The sequence below is a fragment of the Lepisma saccharinum genome, chromosome 2 (genome assembly GCF_977018435.1).
Source record: "Lepisma saccharinum chromosome 2, izLepSacc3.1, whole genome shotgun sequence".
Lineage (NCBI taxonomy): Eukaryota > Metazoa > Arthropoda > Insecta > Zygentoma > Lepismatidae > Lepisma > Lepisma saccharinum.
In genome coordinates, this window is record NC_139230.1 from 173,518,422 (window position 1) to 173,534,186 (window position 15,765).

Genomic DNA, 15,765 nt, shown 5'->3' on the forward strand with positions numbered 1-15,765 from the left:
AAGTGTGTGCGTCCGTTGGAAGATTTTCTGTTTCAGGGAACAAAGTTAGACTACACACCTTACTTTCGGGGAACCAAAGTCACACTGGGGAACTTGCTTCGGTTCCCCGGGAAGATTTTACCCAAAAATCGTTAGAAAATGATGAAATAATGGTCTGGTACAATTTTCAGCTCATTGTGAAAAGTACCCCAAAAGTAGTAAATTCATCAAAAGGGTGTGTGAATTAGTTCCTGAAATGCATTCCAGGTGACCAGCACAAATGTCATATTTTTGTGCGAATGTGTGTACGAACAGAGCGAAAGACGAAAGCTCTTCCCGCGCCAGCCGTGCAGCTGCTTTCCGTCACGTGATGTTAACAATGCTGCAAGCCCCTCTCTCTCTGCACAACAAAGGTACACACATTACGCGCCAGTTCGGAACCGTTTAACTTCGCAAATTAAGCATAAATGGAATAAGAAAGTAATTCAAATGTAAGATAAACATACTGTGTGTTGGATGGCTCAAATTCTGGTGGATTAATTTAGTGTTGGTTATTGTGATATGCTGCAAGGGAGGGTGGGCTTATTGGTCCATTTGGGTGTCCAAAGGCATTCCGTACATACCCATATCGAATGAGAACAACTGTTGTTACGCAGAGTATTACAGTGTATTGCATCAATTGTATTGAGCCAAACTGTCACCTGGAAACACAGATTTTAATGCGTTTTACACAGAAATGGAGATAATGAAAATGCCAACATAAAAGGAGAAATGTTTAGGCTAATCTAAAGCGCATAGGGTCTTTATGCATATTATCTTCTCTGTATTAGAATACGTTATTGTGACTAGTCACCTTATTTATTGCAACATTGCCGTATACATATGATAATATTTATGTGCAAGTTTGTGTTTTCATAACATATTTGTCCATTACCAAAATTGAAAACTCCTTGAAATGAAGGAAACGACAGGTTAAAGTTTATGTATTTTTAATGAAACTGAGTTACATACATTTTTCTTAAATTAAAGTAAAATGTGATTTTGTTAATGTTATACAATATAGCCCAATGTAGCTACTGGTAGTGTAAGGTTCGGTGACGTGTCTTTACGAGCGTCAATTTACCGATTTTATCTATCATAATGCATCCTTATTGACACAATTAGCCTACAGATGCAGCGAAGCAAAGCTAAATAACAAAAAGACAAATAAAAAATGTGGCTGGTATCATCAAATTTGGACAATGGTCATTGTGAGATATCAGTTTGTTTGTCTTTTTAATGGAATGTGTAAATACTTGACAAGGATCATGAATTCTCAGCATAGCATGTTAAGAAAGTGACAGACATTTCCTTGTATGTTGATCCAACTTTTCCACGTATTCACTCAGAAAGAAGTTTTTTACCAGTTATATTAGTACAATGAACGTTTTAAAAAATACTTTCAGCCGCAAAAGTATGATTTCAAATATTTCATTTTTTCTCCATTGACAATCTTCTGATATAATGTAATTTACGATTTATTTTTATTTTTAACATTTTTGAAACAGCTTCTGATTGTGTAATTTGTAGGGGTGGGTGTGCGGGGTCCCGAAAAGTCTAGATGGGATTTTTGAAAAAAAAGATCCCGTCCTGATCCCAACTTCGGGAAAATATTTCCCGACTTTTCGGGATCCCGAGCAGTCGGGCAATACCGACTGGACATTTTAATAAGTCGTTAATTTTCGGAGTTTTCTTCACTGTAAGTATCTGGAACTTCTAGGAAATTGTTAGTTTTTACTCCAGAAATGCAAGAACATTCATGCCGGCCCCCGTGGCAGAGTGGTTAGCACATCACGCTACGACGCCAGGGGTCCCGGGTTCGAATCCTGGCCTGGGCATGAATGTTTGTGATTGTCCATTCATCAATTTCATCATGTCTCATCCCCATATTCGCAAATTAGCCAAAAGTGGCACAAAAAGCGAAGTAAAATAAAGCCAATCAAGCAAAAACATTCACATAATATGAAAGTTACGCGTAGAGTTAGAGATTTCGAGTAAAAGTAAGGCAGAGTAAGATTTCATATCTTTCCAGGAACTTATATTTTACCTTTCTGTTGTTACAGAAATCATAACATTCAAATTGAATTGAAAATACCTGACGTCGGTGCCAAGTTCAGGCCTGAGTCCACTATTTAAATAGAAACTGGATTCACCTTATATCCTTTCCATACGTAAATAACATTTTGCTGATAAACAGTTCATTGTCTTTCTGTACTCTTTCACGATGCGCAGATATCAGAGACCACTGCTGAGTGTTCAGTTTGTGTCAATTTGGTAAACGAAAATCGCTATGCAAACCTGAAGTCCTACTATTTGCAAATAAAACAACACTTCATAAGCATACGAAATCATGTAATCCATTTCATGTAATTATCAGATTGATTTTCTTACATAGAAGTGTGCATTAACGATAGCGAAGAAGAATAAACACGCTCGATAGTCCTGTTAATTTCCCTGGTATAAGCTGATGATTCACTAAAAGCAACGAAATTTTTTGTTGCTGCAGTGTGATTTGGATAGTAGAGAAAGAATAAGTAAGCTGAAAATAAAACTGTTTTATCAACAACGCTAAAAAAATTAAAAACGTGAATCAACTGATACTGAACTGTAGGCAGTTATCGAAAACGACACAGGAATAAACAAAAGTAAAAATAAAATTCTTAAAATCCGTGGTAATGAAAAAAGACAACAGCCGCTGATATTTCCATACATCGCGACCTCTACAGGATTCATCTTTCAGGACCAATAAATTGCCTGTTACCATAATTGAGGTATTAATTCAATACCTAACATTGTAAACTCAAAGTTTCAGTAGCATAACGTAATATAACATTTCATTAGGTTGAAAATAAGTTTTGAAAAGGGAGTGCTGAAGGAGGTGCGAAAGAAAATGAAGGTGTGCGCAAGCACTTCTTCACACACACCCCCATAGTGCTACCTCTGGGTATCAACATGGATGATTTTTTATCGAGAAGTGTTGAAGAGTTATGCCAGAATATTTGTATAACCATGCACACATTACTATCACGTACGGTGTGCAGGAATTTCAGAAAAGGGACTAATTTATTATTTTGGTACCGACTTCCCAATTTTAGCATGTTTTCAAGGATCTTGTTATTTTTTAAATGGAAATTGCTCTCGTAATTTCTCGCTGGACGTGACACTCATGCAATATAACAGAAGGAAAAATTCTAATTAAAAAAGAAATCAACTTGCTTATACAAGTATAGTGTATATTTTTTTCATGGATTTTTTGTGAAATTCACAAAATCCAATTGGTTTATATCAACATTTTTAACATGAAATATTTTACTGTGTGGAATACGCAGGTTTATATGCAACTGTTAATTGATTTCCAATAAAACATGCTATTATTTTTTTTGCATCAACTAATCACACACAAAAATGGTGAAACGAATAAACAAATATACGTTTAAAGGTTTTCTTCTCCATATTTAGTATTTGTATGGAGCATGTTACTCAATTCTTTTTCTTTGAGCTTAATATTTAGTTTTTCTTCAAGTTAATGTCGCATTGAGTTCATGTTTGGCATTAATTTCCATTTCAGTAATGTCCATGTTTGAATCAAGAGGTGTTTCTGGAAAACAAGAAATGATGGCTGAATACAAAACTGATTGTTGTTCTGTGTAAGACTTTAAAATGGGAAGCTTCGTGTGAAGTCGAAACACATATTGAATAACCAGAAATCAATAATTATTATACATGTCTGAGGAAAGAAGGCAATTCAGATGATCAAATCATTCATCAAGTAGCTATGTTTAAATATATTCAAATAAGACACTCGTGTGAGGTGGGGAACTTGTGTGCATTTTCGAATGGCACTGGTTCCCCAAATCAGTTAAAAGTTCCCGTTTGGCAAATTGAATCTACTCACACACACATCCGTATTATTGAAATTGTAGGTAGTCCTAGTTTATTTTGTGGTTATTTGTAATTTTATATTTGAACAGAAATTAGAACAATAAATCAAGGGGCTACTAAGTTTATCAGTAAATTAAGTTTCATCATTGTTTACATTATATTTGTTCCTTAGAGACTTGAACATGAAGTCAATTCTGGAATTTACTGATACACACATCCCAAAAACTCATGATTATTATTATTTTAAAAATATCCAATTTTTAGCTGTAACAAGTAAAGGTTTTCTTCGTAAACATTGCACTATTCCATGAAAGGTGATGTGGAGGTAGGACCTCACATATTCTCGAAATCAGTCATGTTTGAATGTGATGTGATCAGCACCATGCTCAAGTAGCTTTTACTCCTATGGTTGGCCCAAGGTACCAATTTATTTTAGATTGGGCGAGCTCGACCCATTTTTGCATGGACAAGGCTTGAAAAATTCCTACCTCGATCGGAATTGTACCATGATGTACCACATGGCAATCATACGCCTTACTGATTAGCTGTATTGACATTAAATTTACTTTTACGCCCCTTAATAACGTTTACGTTACAAATTCACGTTACAAATTTTTGAACAAATCATTGGAATCCTAATCCCTAAATATTTTCTTTATAAAGAAATGTCTAATCTCTAGCTGTAAAAGGTAATGAAGTTTCCAGTGCTCATTGAGCCGTGCCAAGTAGGCACATCTAGGGGGTATGTTTGAGGTCGCAGCAATTTTTAGGTGTTATCAGCACCACGCTCTGGCCACCTTTACTCCTAAGGGGCACCCCCTCCCCAGTCTCAATTTATTTGAGACTGGGTGAACCATAATGTCATTATATGCAGGGAGCAAGGCTCGAAAGATTCCTACCTCAGAAATCGAACCCGGGTCTCTCACACCTCACTGACTAGCTACATTGGCACAAGATTTACTTATATACCCTCCTAAAAACATTTACACTTTCTCAAATACAAATTCTGGACAAATGTCTTACATAGACTGCTGTGTGCACGACGTTGCTTTACATCATCTTAAAGAGGACCTTTGTGTGAACTTGTGTGCATCTTCAAATGACACACAGTTTCCCAAATAGGTTAAATGTCCCCGTTTGGCAGATTAAATTTGCAAACAAATTCAGAGTTCCCAGAAATGCGTATCTGCTCCAGGTTAGTTCCCCGAAATAGAAAAAAATCAGGTTATTGATTTGGATGAAAATGTCATTTTTTCAGCTCATTCTCACCATCCAGTGTCACTTCTGAGACTCATAGAGGTCCAGAAATCTTGAAAACCCTCAAAATAAGGGAGTCATCGAAAAGCGGAGTTTTGTCTGATCCCCCAAATTTTCACACTTACAAACCATGGTGTGTATGTTTGTGTGTGCGTAGGGTAGATCGGGGCAAGTTGAGACGGAGGCAAGTTGATACATTGCCATTTACGAGGGAACGCGTATGCGCTGGGTGATGTCCGTTAAACAGAAGACGCCGTTCACCAGTCCCTATTGTCTGAGCGTGTGCATGGCTAACGAACAATTTTGTGCACGAAGTTATCCGATCAAGTGTATTTTTCAGGATGTAAAGTAACTTTTTTGGATGTTGATTGAAGTCTCCCTGTGGGCTTACATGAACTGCGAATTATTTTGTCTTGGTCGATGTGTGTTGTGCCACTAAAAGGTAAGAAAACTCGGTTATTGCTGTTTGTTTTTCTGTTGTCAGTATTACGTTATAGTTCGTTAATCGAAATGGCGCCGTTTGGGGAAAGTTGATACGGCTGAATTGGGGCGGGTTGATACGTTGTATCAACTTACCCAGCTGCTTCTAATTATTTTTTGTTTGTTTGTTTACAGAAAATGGTCCGGAATTACGTCAAAAAGACCAGTCGAGGAGAAATACCATTTGAAACATTTAAGAAAGCCTACGCCGATGTCAAGAATTGTACCTTGTCAGAGAAGCCGCAAAGACATATGGAATCGACAAAATGACTCTTATGAGGTATAAAAGAAAAAAGAAGTAAACCGAAGTGAGGATACCAAAATGCGAATGGGTTACTCCAAACATCGTCAGGTCTTCAGTGAAGATTTAGAACTGCAACTAAAGGAATACATTGTCCACTGTTCAAGGATCTACTATGGTTTGACGCCTAAAAACATCAGAGAGTTCGCATGTGAATTAGCAGTAGCTAACAAGGTGAAAATTCCTGACACTTGGATAAATAATAAAATTGCCTCGAAAGAATGGTTTACTGCATACATGAAAAGGCATCCTAGACTGTCTCTTAGAGAGACTGAAGGCACGAGTCTAAGCCGTGGTACTAGCTTTAACCGACACAACGTAGGCATATTTTTCAATAACTTAAAAGCTGTTCTGGAGAAGTACAAATTTGAGAGCAAAGATATTTGGAACACCGATGAAACAGGTATTCACACTGTTCAGCGGCCTGGGAAAATCGTTGCAGAAAAGGGTGTACGTCAAGTAGCCAAGGCAACGTCAGCAGAAAGGGGCACAATTGTAACACTTGCCTCTGCCGTAAATGCGATTGGAAACTCCGTGCCCCAATGTTCATATTTCCAAAGGTCTATTTTAAAGATCACTTTATTCAGAGCGGACCCCGTGGTTGTATTAAAACTTCATATCCAACAGGATGGATGACAGCGCCTTCATGTTTGCTGTTTATGAAACACACTCAGAGCCACGTGAAGGAAAGTAAAGATCACCCATGTCTATTGATACTGGACAATCATGATTCTCATTTGTCGATTGAAGTCTTGAATTTCTGCAAGGACAACGGGATCATTATGTTGTCATTTCTGCCTCATACTTCCCACAAACTCCAACCCCTGGACAGATCGGTTAATGAACCTTTTACGAAGTTTTATTTTGCAGCAATTGACAGTTGGATGACCAGCAATCCAGGGAATACCTTTACTATATACGACATACCAGGAGTCGTTAGTAGTTCACTACCCAATGCTCTAACACCAAAAAATATTATATCAGGCTTTCAAGCAACGGGAATCATGCCATTCAATCCACATATTTTTACTGAAGAAGATTATTTACCATGTTCCGTTACTGATCGACCAATGACCGAAGAAAATGAGCAAGATCGTTTACCTGATGGAAGTAGAATCTCTGAAACCAACGTCTTGGTATTAGAAGCCTCCCCTTCCACCAGCAGTGACAATCAAGAATTTCATCGTGTGTCAGTAAGCCCAGAAGAGTTACGTCCGTACCCTAAGGCTGGAGAACGAAAAGCAAATCGAAAAGGGAAACAACGAATGATATCGTCAATTCTCACAGACACACCAGTGAAGAACAGATTAGAAAATGAAGCTCGAACAAGAGTTAACAATAAATTATTGAGATCAGAAAAAGTTATAAAAGATTGTGCCATTCTTTGAAAAAAGAAAAAAGGGAGTCAGCAAATAATAGTAGTAAGAAAATAAATAATGGACCGACCGAAAGAGAAACTCAAGGTCAAAAGAAGAAAATACCAAATAGGAAATATTTGAAAAAATAATAATTCAGAGTCAGAAGATGAAGAAAGCTTGTGTCTAATGTGCCTCGAACCAGTTTCAGCTTCTAAACCTGGTGAAAAATTGATACAATGCATTTCCTGCAGTAGATGGGCTCACTTGAAATGCGGATTCCATAGTTCTATGTACACCTGTGTTCACTGTAAATCAGATATGCGCATAACAGAAAGTGATAGTGACTGACTGCATGTAGGCTATCCATCATGATACGATATTTTGTTAATGTTTGTATGCTTTTCCTGAATACTAAACTTTAATTCAAAATTACTTTTTTGTATTTTGTCTCATTTAATCAAACTATGTCACATCGTTATCAACCTACTTGAAATTAGTATCAACTTGCCCCATACCAGTATCAACTTGCCCCACGACGGGGCAAGTTGAGACGTTGCATCCTGCGTTACTAATTAGGTTCTCGTCAGCTTACAAATTATATGTGTGAAATTTTTATGTGCTTTTTATAAAGGTAAAGAGTTAAGCTATCGAGTAGTAACATGTTTTATTTTCTTGCTAGCAACATTAAAAAAAAATCAAACTCTCAAATTGTATCAACTTGCCCCGCTCTCCCCTACATACATATATGTATGTATGTACGTATGTATGTGTATATATATTATACACGTATACATGTATGTGTATAATTTATTCTTGTTATTGTTTACAGTCGTGGAAAAAAACTCTTTCCCACAAGAGTTCTTGTTTTAAGTCCGCTTTATGCAAAGATAGGTTAATGCGTGTTACTTTTCTCTTCATAAACCTTTATATTCTCGCATAATATCTAAGAAACTAAAAGTTAAAATAATCAAAACAGTAATTTTGCCTGTAGTATTATACGGATGCGAAACTAGGTCCCTTACATTAAAAGAGGAACATAAATTAAGAGTATTTGAAAATATAATCATTGAATAAATATTTGGACCTAGAAGGGATGAGGAGACAGGTGAGTGGAGAAGGTTACATAATTTGTATTCATGTCCAGATATTATTAGAATGATTAAATCAAGAAGACTTAGATGGGCAGACCATGTGGCACGAATGGGAGAGGAAAGAATAGTTTACAGGGATGCCTGGTGGTAAGAGGCCAGTGGGAAGGCCAAGAAGAAGATGGAGAGATAACGTTAAGATGGACCTAAAGGAAATCGGCAGGGTTGGAGAAGAGTGGATATATCTTGCTCAGGATAGGGACAGATGGAAGGCCTGTGTTGCTGCAGCCATAAGCCTTCATTTTAGGAATTGTAAGGAAGGCTGGAACTTAGTTAGGCTAATCGGGACTGGACCTACAGTTTATAGTGTGCCTCCACCGGGTTTCGAACAAAGGATATCTTGATTACAATGCGGCGACGTTGGCATCAGAGTGGTTCTTTACCCCCATAAGACTACTGGTCCATGACTGTACATAAGTAACTTTTGCTTTCTAAACCACATGGAGCTGACAATTTAAGAACTGTTGAATTGTGTTCGCTCGGGCCAGAATGTGGAGTATAAATGTTTCCCCAAGAGAGAATTGCAGTGCTTAAATATGCTATTTGTTTACAACCACTCTCGTTTCATGCAACACTCGCTCAAGAATCACCTTTTCTCCTTGATCGAACACCGCAAAAAAAGGAACCAAACCTGCTCTTAATATATTGCTTCCATTTCCTGATTCGATTCTAACTTTCCACTGCTTCGTCTATCGTTGAAGATGTTCCCCAAAGATTGAAGCCGGAGAGATCTACGTACCAATAAAATTGCACCCAGGGTAACAAGTGGCCTCTCCAGGCAAAGGCATTGTTCACGGAAGCTCGATATTCTGGGAGGAACACGGTTCCAGCAAAGCCTTCCCAATACCCAATATGCGTTACCGCCATCTCGACTCTCATCTGCATCCAAGATTCCAGGCACAGTGGGCAATCAGCTTTAACACGACGCTTTCCAATTCTTACATTGGACGAACCTGAAGCAATTCGCTGATTCAATGAAACGAAGAACAAACTCATTCAGACGTCAAAAACCTTTGGAATTCATTCTGGTTCTTAGTTCTGTCGATTCGATATCTCGCAACAAGGACTCTTGCAGCTTACTGCAAGCTCAACCTTAATTTTGTCATTTTTGTATGTCTCGAAGATGAAGCGGCATCTTTATGATCAAATTTTCTCTTTCCGAGCTGACACTCTGACTTAAAAATTAATCAGAAGTGAAGAAAATATTAAATTTCTCAATGAGATTGGTATTGAATTATGAACTAATAAATTTAAAACTAAGCTTTTTTTTTGTAATTACGCAACGTTACCTCCAGAATAGATAAAACTAATAATTATTTTTAATAACGAAACAAATAATGTAAATATTACAAACTTTCCGTCATGAATGGATACAGCACAATATTTCCAGTATCTCTAATGATTGACTTTGGAGTACTATCATTTGTGCCACTGTAGTAAACTGGCTAGTAGAGAATATCGGACCCTACCTTCCCTGAAAAAGGCGCTGTGTGTGCGGGGGGGGGGGGGTACATGCATACATATATTTTTTTCTTGTCATTGTGTTTCTGTAAGAAAAAAAATAATCTTTGCAATCAGACACAGTTAGTCAAAGTTCTAGGAAGAAAAGTATTATTATTTATTGAGAATGGTTTGTGAACAGAATGTGTTGATTTGATTTGTTGTTTTAAGTCCACTTTATGCACAGTAAGGCTAATTGGGACTGGACCTACAGTTTAAAGTGGGATCCGAACCACTTGTGCCTCCACCGGGTATCGAACCCGGGACCCCTTGATTACAAGGCGACGACGCTACCACTGCGCCATCGGGGAGGCCCTGTGAACAGAATGTGCATAGTATGTTGAGATAATTTACTACAATTCAAATATGAATTTAATTCCTTGTCGGCTAGTTCATTTTTTCATTAGAGTGAATTCTTTCATCCTGTGACGATGCTAAGACAATCCTGTGTCAATTTTTTTTATATGAAAGTAGTTTACGTCGCTATTGTATCTTGTTATGTAAACTTTGACGACAGAGATAAATGATAACGTGATCAATAGGGCAAGGGAAAAATAAACATTCGCCTGCCTTCTTAGGCTTCGAGCCAAAGACCCTTGGCTTTGCAGCTTACTATACTATACGTTACGTGTGTTTAATTATGACGAGAGATTGCCTCACTTACTCGCTAGACACGATCGCCTAGTATTGTTTGCTTAAAAATTATTTCTAAATAGCCAACTTTAAGTTATAAAAATGTGAAATGTTTGGTTTACATAACGCTATACTATATAAGATGTGGCGGTCACCTAGCCTTGAGTATATTACTCTTAATATTGTTTATTAAATTGTCTCCTTTACCACCCAGAGTTCTCCTCAGGTGGTCAGATGTTGAGTGGGTCTAAAGCTGCTTATGCAGGGATACATACCTTCATACCTGAGATACAAGTCTCACCCAATTTTTTCCCATGTTTTAATGTTATATTAGCTTTACTTCAGTCACCTTTAGACGGGCTAATCCTCACGTAAATGAATTGGAATTAGTATTGAGAAATATTTTTTATACTTGTGAAATAAATATATTCTCGTTTCGGTTATGGTATCAACTCAAAACTTTAACTCGTTCACCTATAATGTGGTTGAAATGTTGCCTAAATGAGATTGCAATGAATTGTGTTGTTATCTCACAAATTTGCTTTCATGCGCTGCAACAACTCTGATCTAATTAATATTATCTATATTGTATTGTTATTCATCATTTCGGAACGAAAGCCAATACAAGTACACTCAAAAAATTATCACTCAATGTAGATTAAAGTCTCCTGTCATAATGATAATGGATTTCAATGGAAACGACCAGCCGAGAACAATGAAGGAGCGGATAATGTCACGGGAAGCTCTGACTTACGAGGCTAATGATTTACAATCGATACATGCGCCATGATTGACATGACAACTTAGACAACTCTAATTATGTCCATCACCTATTACGTACGTACTTTTCCATGAAAGCACATGCCATCATCTATATTCTGATACTGAGCATTCGAAGGACAAGAGCGAAGTGATTAAGGCAACACATTTTCATTGTCATTTCAATTGAAAACAGATATATTTTTATTGATTGAATATCTCTCCCTTTAATCTTGCAATCAAGGGATGTGGGTTCGTTTTCAGATGGAGGTACATTGCACAGTGGTTCTGATGAGGTTGATAATATAAAATTGATTACGTAATAACCATTATTATACTCTTAGGTTATGTATATGTTGGGCCCTACATATTCACAATCTCGAGATCAGAACCACGCTCCAAGTACCCGTTTATTTGAGATTGGTTGAATCCCATAGCAGCTTTATGCAGGGACAATGCTGGGAAAATTCACACCTGAAATCACACACTGTGGAAATTGAACCCAGGTCTTTCGCTTGACGTACACTATGCACATAGGTATGTGAAGGGGTGCACACCGCATACACAGAGATAGAAGAGGAGGAGAGGCGGACAATATGTCAAACATGAAGGGATTTCTACGTGACTAATCACAAGAAAATATTGTAAGCTTAAAATTAAAACGTCGAATAAAAAAATATTAAAAGCAATGGAAAAGTTCTCAAAGTTTTGCACCGATTCTTATTCCTTATTTTCATTAGCACAATTTATCCGAAAAATCTATCTCTGTCATTAATATCATGTTTGATTGATTGATTGATTTGCTTTCTTTTACTTCGCTTTTGTGTGACTTTTGGCTAATTAGCAAAGATGGGGATGAGTGATGATGTGTTGAAATTGATGAATGAAAACTCACAAACATTCGTGCCCAGGCCGGGATTCGAACCCAGAAACCCTGGCGTCGTAGCGCGATATGCTAACCACTCCGTCACGGGGCCGTCAATATCATATTTGAGTAACAGGAATCAAACTTTAATTACATTAAAGGGGAATATAATTTACATTAGCAAATGTATTTGTAACTGTATTTAGAGGAGTTTTGTTGGGACCTCGACTGTGACACCTTAAAAAAGAAAAACTTGGTTTGTGAATGCTGCCCCTTAGTAAATTTCTTCTCTTTCAAAGGATTCACATTATTGAAAATTGCGTAGAGCCTCACGTCAAAAACAGACGAAACAACATGTAAATAGGTTTCTGTGTTACGTAGAAGTTGAGAAAGAAAGTTGGGGTATTGTTAGTTTCACTAGATGATGCCTTTTGCCATTTTCTTCTTTGTGATGTTCAAGCCAGTCGACTGGTCTGTAGTCGTTTTCGTATGAGACAAGAAATATCTTCTTCCTTTGATTCTGAAGACAATATTTTCTGAGAATCTAAACAGCAGTGATGCAAACCGGCTGTCCAGAGGAATTCCACATATCAGTAGTATAGTAGTATCTGTATGTTTTTGTTATCATTCACCTGGATTCATCCTCGAATTTTGAATCGTTTACTAATAATCCCAAAATATTTCTGTGGGCAAGTCAAATGGTCTGAGATAAAAGAAAAAGAAGAATCTCTCTTATACCTTGCGCAGCCAATACGGGCTGAAAAGGGCAATGGCTGTGTTCATTCTATCGATGAGAATACAGATAAAATATTACATACGACGCAACTAACTTGACATTTAGGTTCGGTAATATGAAATGGATTACAGATATAAAACAGTCCCTTTGGTACAGGTAGGTAACATTAAACAACTGCCGGTCCCGTGGCGGAGTGGTTAGCATATCGCGCTGCAACGCCAGGGGTCCCGGGTTCGAATTCTGGCCTGGGCATGGATGTTTGTGACTGTTTATTCATCAATTTCATCATATCATCACTCATCCCCATCTTTGCAAATTAGCCAAAAGTGGCACAAAAACAGAAGTAAAATGAATCAAATCAAATCAAATCATTAAACAACTGGAGCTGAGAGCCTGTTTGCTCGTAGGAATCTCGAAACAAATCCCATAGTGAAACTTGCCGGTCTTACATAAATCTCTATACTATATCCCGGGAATCTGTGGAGCAAGGACGAGAATAAAGTAGCAATGGATAAAGAGAGTGGGCGGAGCGAAGCAGAACTCGCTGCTGGAAAGACTGGTAGTTGTAGTCGCTCTTCCCCCTCCACACGATCCCACTCCTTCGCACGTGTTCATTGGTCAAGCCCTCTCGAGTCATTACTTGCGCAGAGAGTTGCTTTCTCCGGTCGCTCCAGAGATTAACGGGACAGAGTACTATACTTCTGAAACATTTTCCGCACACAAAATTCCAGGATTTGTATGAACCGAAATAAATATGCTTCTACACTGTGTCTTGGGAATATCTTGAGCGAGCGAAGAAAAGCAACTTACGACTCGAGAGGGCTGGACCAATGAACTCGTGAGAGGGTAAGTCAGAGCAGCTACCAGACCTTTGCAGCAGCGTGCACTGCTTTGCTCCGCCAACTCGCTTTCTCCCCTTCTCTTCCCTTATGCGCGGTTTGTCCACAAATTCCAGGAGCAGAGTATTCAAAATGTTTGCATCAGCATGTACTGATTCACTCCGCCCACATGCTTTCTCTGCTTTTCTACCGTTATGCGCGGCCTCGCTCCTGATATTCCCGGGATAGAGTATAGAAGTAAATGTGCTCACACAAATCCACTGCACTCTGTCCCGGCTATCTCTGGAGCAATCGAATGAAAACAAGTCTCTGCGCAAGTAGTGACGCGATACGGTTCCACAAAATGAACACGTGAGAGGGAATGGGATTGCGTGGGGGGCGATTTCAGTTATGGACCTTCGCAACAGCGTGTACTACTTCGCTCTGCCACTCGATCCCCTCCCCCCACACACGCGCGCGCTTCTCAACCGCTATGCGCGGCCTTGGTTCAAAGATAGTCGGAACAGTGTATACTGGAATGGTACTTAAGCCTGAAACACTAACACTTGTAGAGAAGTGTGCGTGGTAACTTATATTGCATATCAAGCAAGCTAACTTAACTTTTATTATTGGTAATGTGAAATATCCAAGTGAAATGAAACAGATATGTGAATCCAGTGTCTCTTGTACAGAATGGTAAATAGTAAACAACTGGGACTGAGAATCTGCTAGTAGGAATCCGAACAAATCCATAGTGGCAATTGCTTTCCGCACACAAAATGTTTCAAGATTTGTATGAACCGAAACCAATATATTTCTAGAAACCCAAAATATGGGTGCTCATACAAATCCACTACTGGAATGAACCTGAAAGTCTAACACCACCTCTGGAGACGTTTGCGCCGAAACTGAGAGATCGTTTCCGAATTTACTCGTCCGACATCAGGGTTGTTCTCGAGAAGACCGATGTAAGGGTAGCTTGCGCCTGTCTTCATGATATAGGTGCGGGGAGGGCGGGATTCCTTCTGATTAACGCTGGGGGATTGCTCTAATGCCACTTCCAGCCAGGGAGTGAATCTCTCGAGGGAAAATTCAACCGCACCCAGCAAACTTCAGAAAACTTCGAGCTTGTAAATAAATAGGACACCAAAGAAGTCTGACTTTTCTGAAAGTATAATGGACACTCAACATTTCTTACTTGTTCTTTTCTCTCCGAACCTTAACATAACGGATAACTTATTATATTTTTGAAGATTCTTCATTGATTGATCATGTGCACGTCAGCACATAGTCTACTTGTGTCCGTCACACAATACGATGATCAGCCTCTTAACTAAAACAAATTTGAGGTCAGGAATCTATACCCTGTCCCAACTATCTCTGGAGCAGCCAAGCGAAAACAAGTGTGACTCGAGACGGCCCCCCAACAATGAACACCTGAGAGGGAACTGGATTGCGTGTAGGGAGAGAAGCGACTGCAGTTACCAGCCCTCGCAGCAGCGTGTACTGCTTCGATCTACTAACTCGATTTTCTCCCTGACGCTATGCGCGGCCTTGCTCCAGAGACAGCTGAGACAGGGTATAGTAAGAAAATAAATATCTGTATTAAATAACTTCTTTTCTCAATTTCTGAAATTAACACCGTAATATACTCCTTGCCAAAAAAAACTGCCCAAATTCCATAGCCTAGTTAAAAACTAAGGCTGTTAAGGGATAATCGGCACACGTAAGAACAAACACAGAACAACACGACTCCGTAAAGGATTATGTTGGCTGTGAGCGCCAGAGCCTCAATAGTATACGAGACTGCAGTACCAGAGTGTACTACGTGGAAGTGGGGTACACTATCGCATGCCTTCTCAAAATGTCACTTCTTACACGCCCCTTCACGATCTTGTAAAAAAGCTAGAATATGATAATTTCTTATTTATTTTGTTGATATCAGGAACTCTTGTTCACTTATTTAGTGACCTGAACTTAATCAAATATAAATGCACATTCTGGGATTAG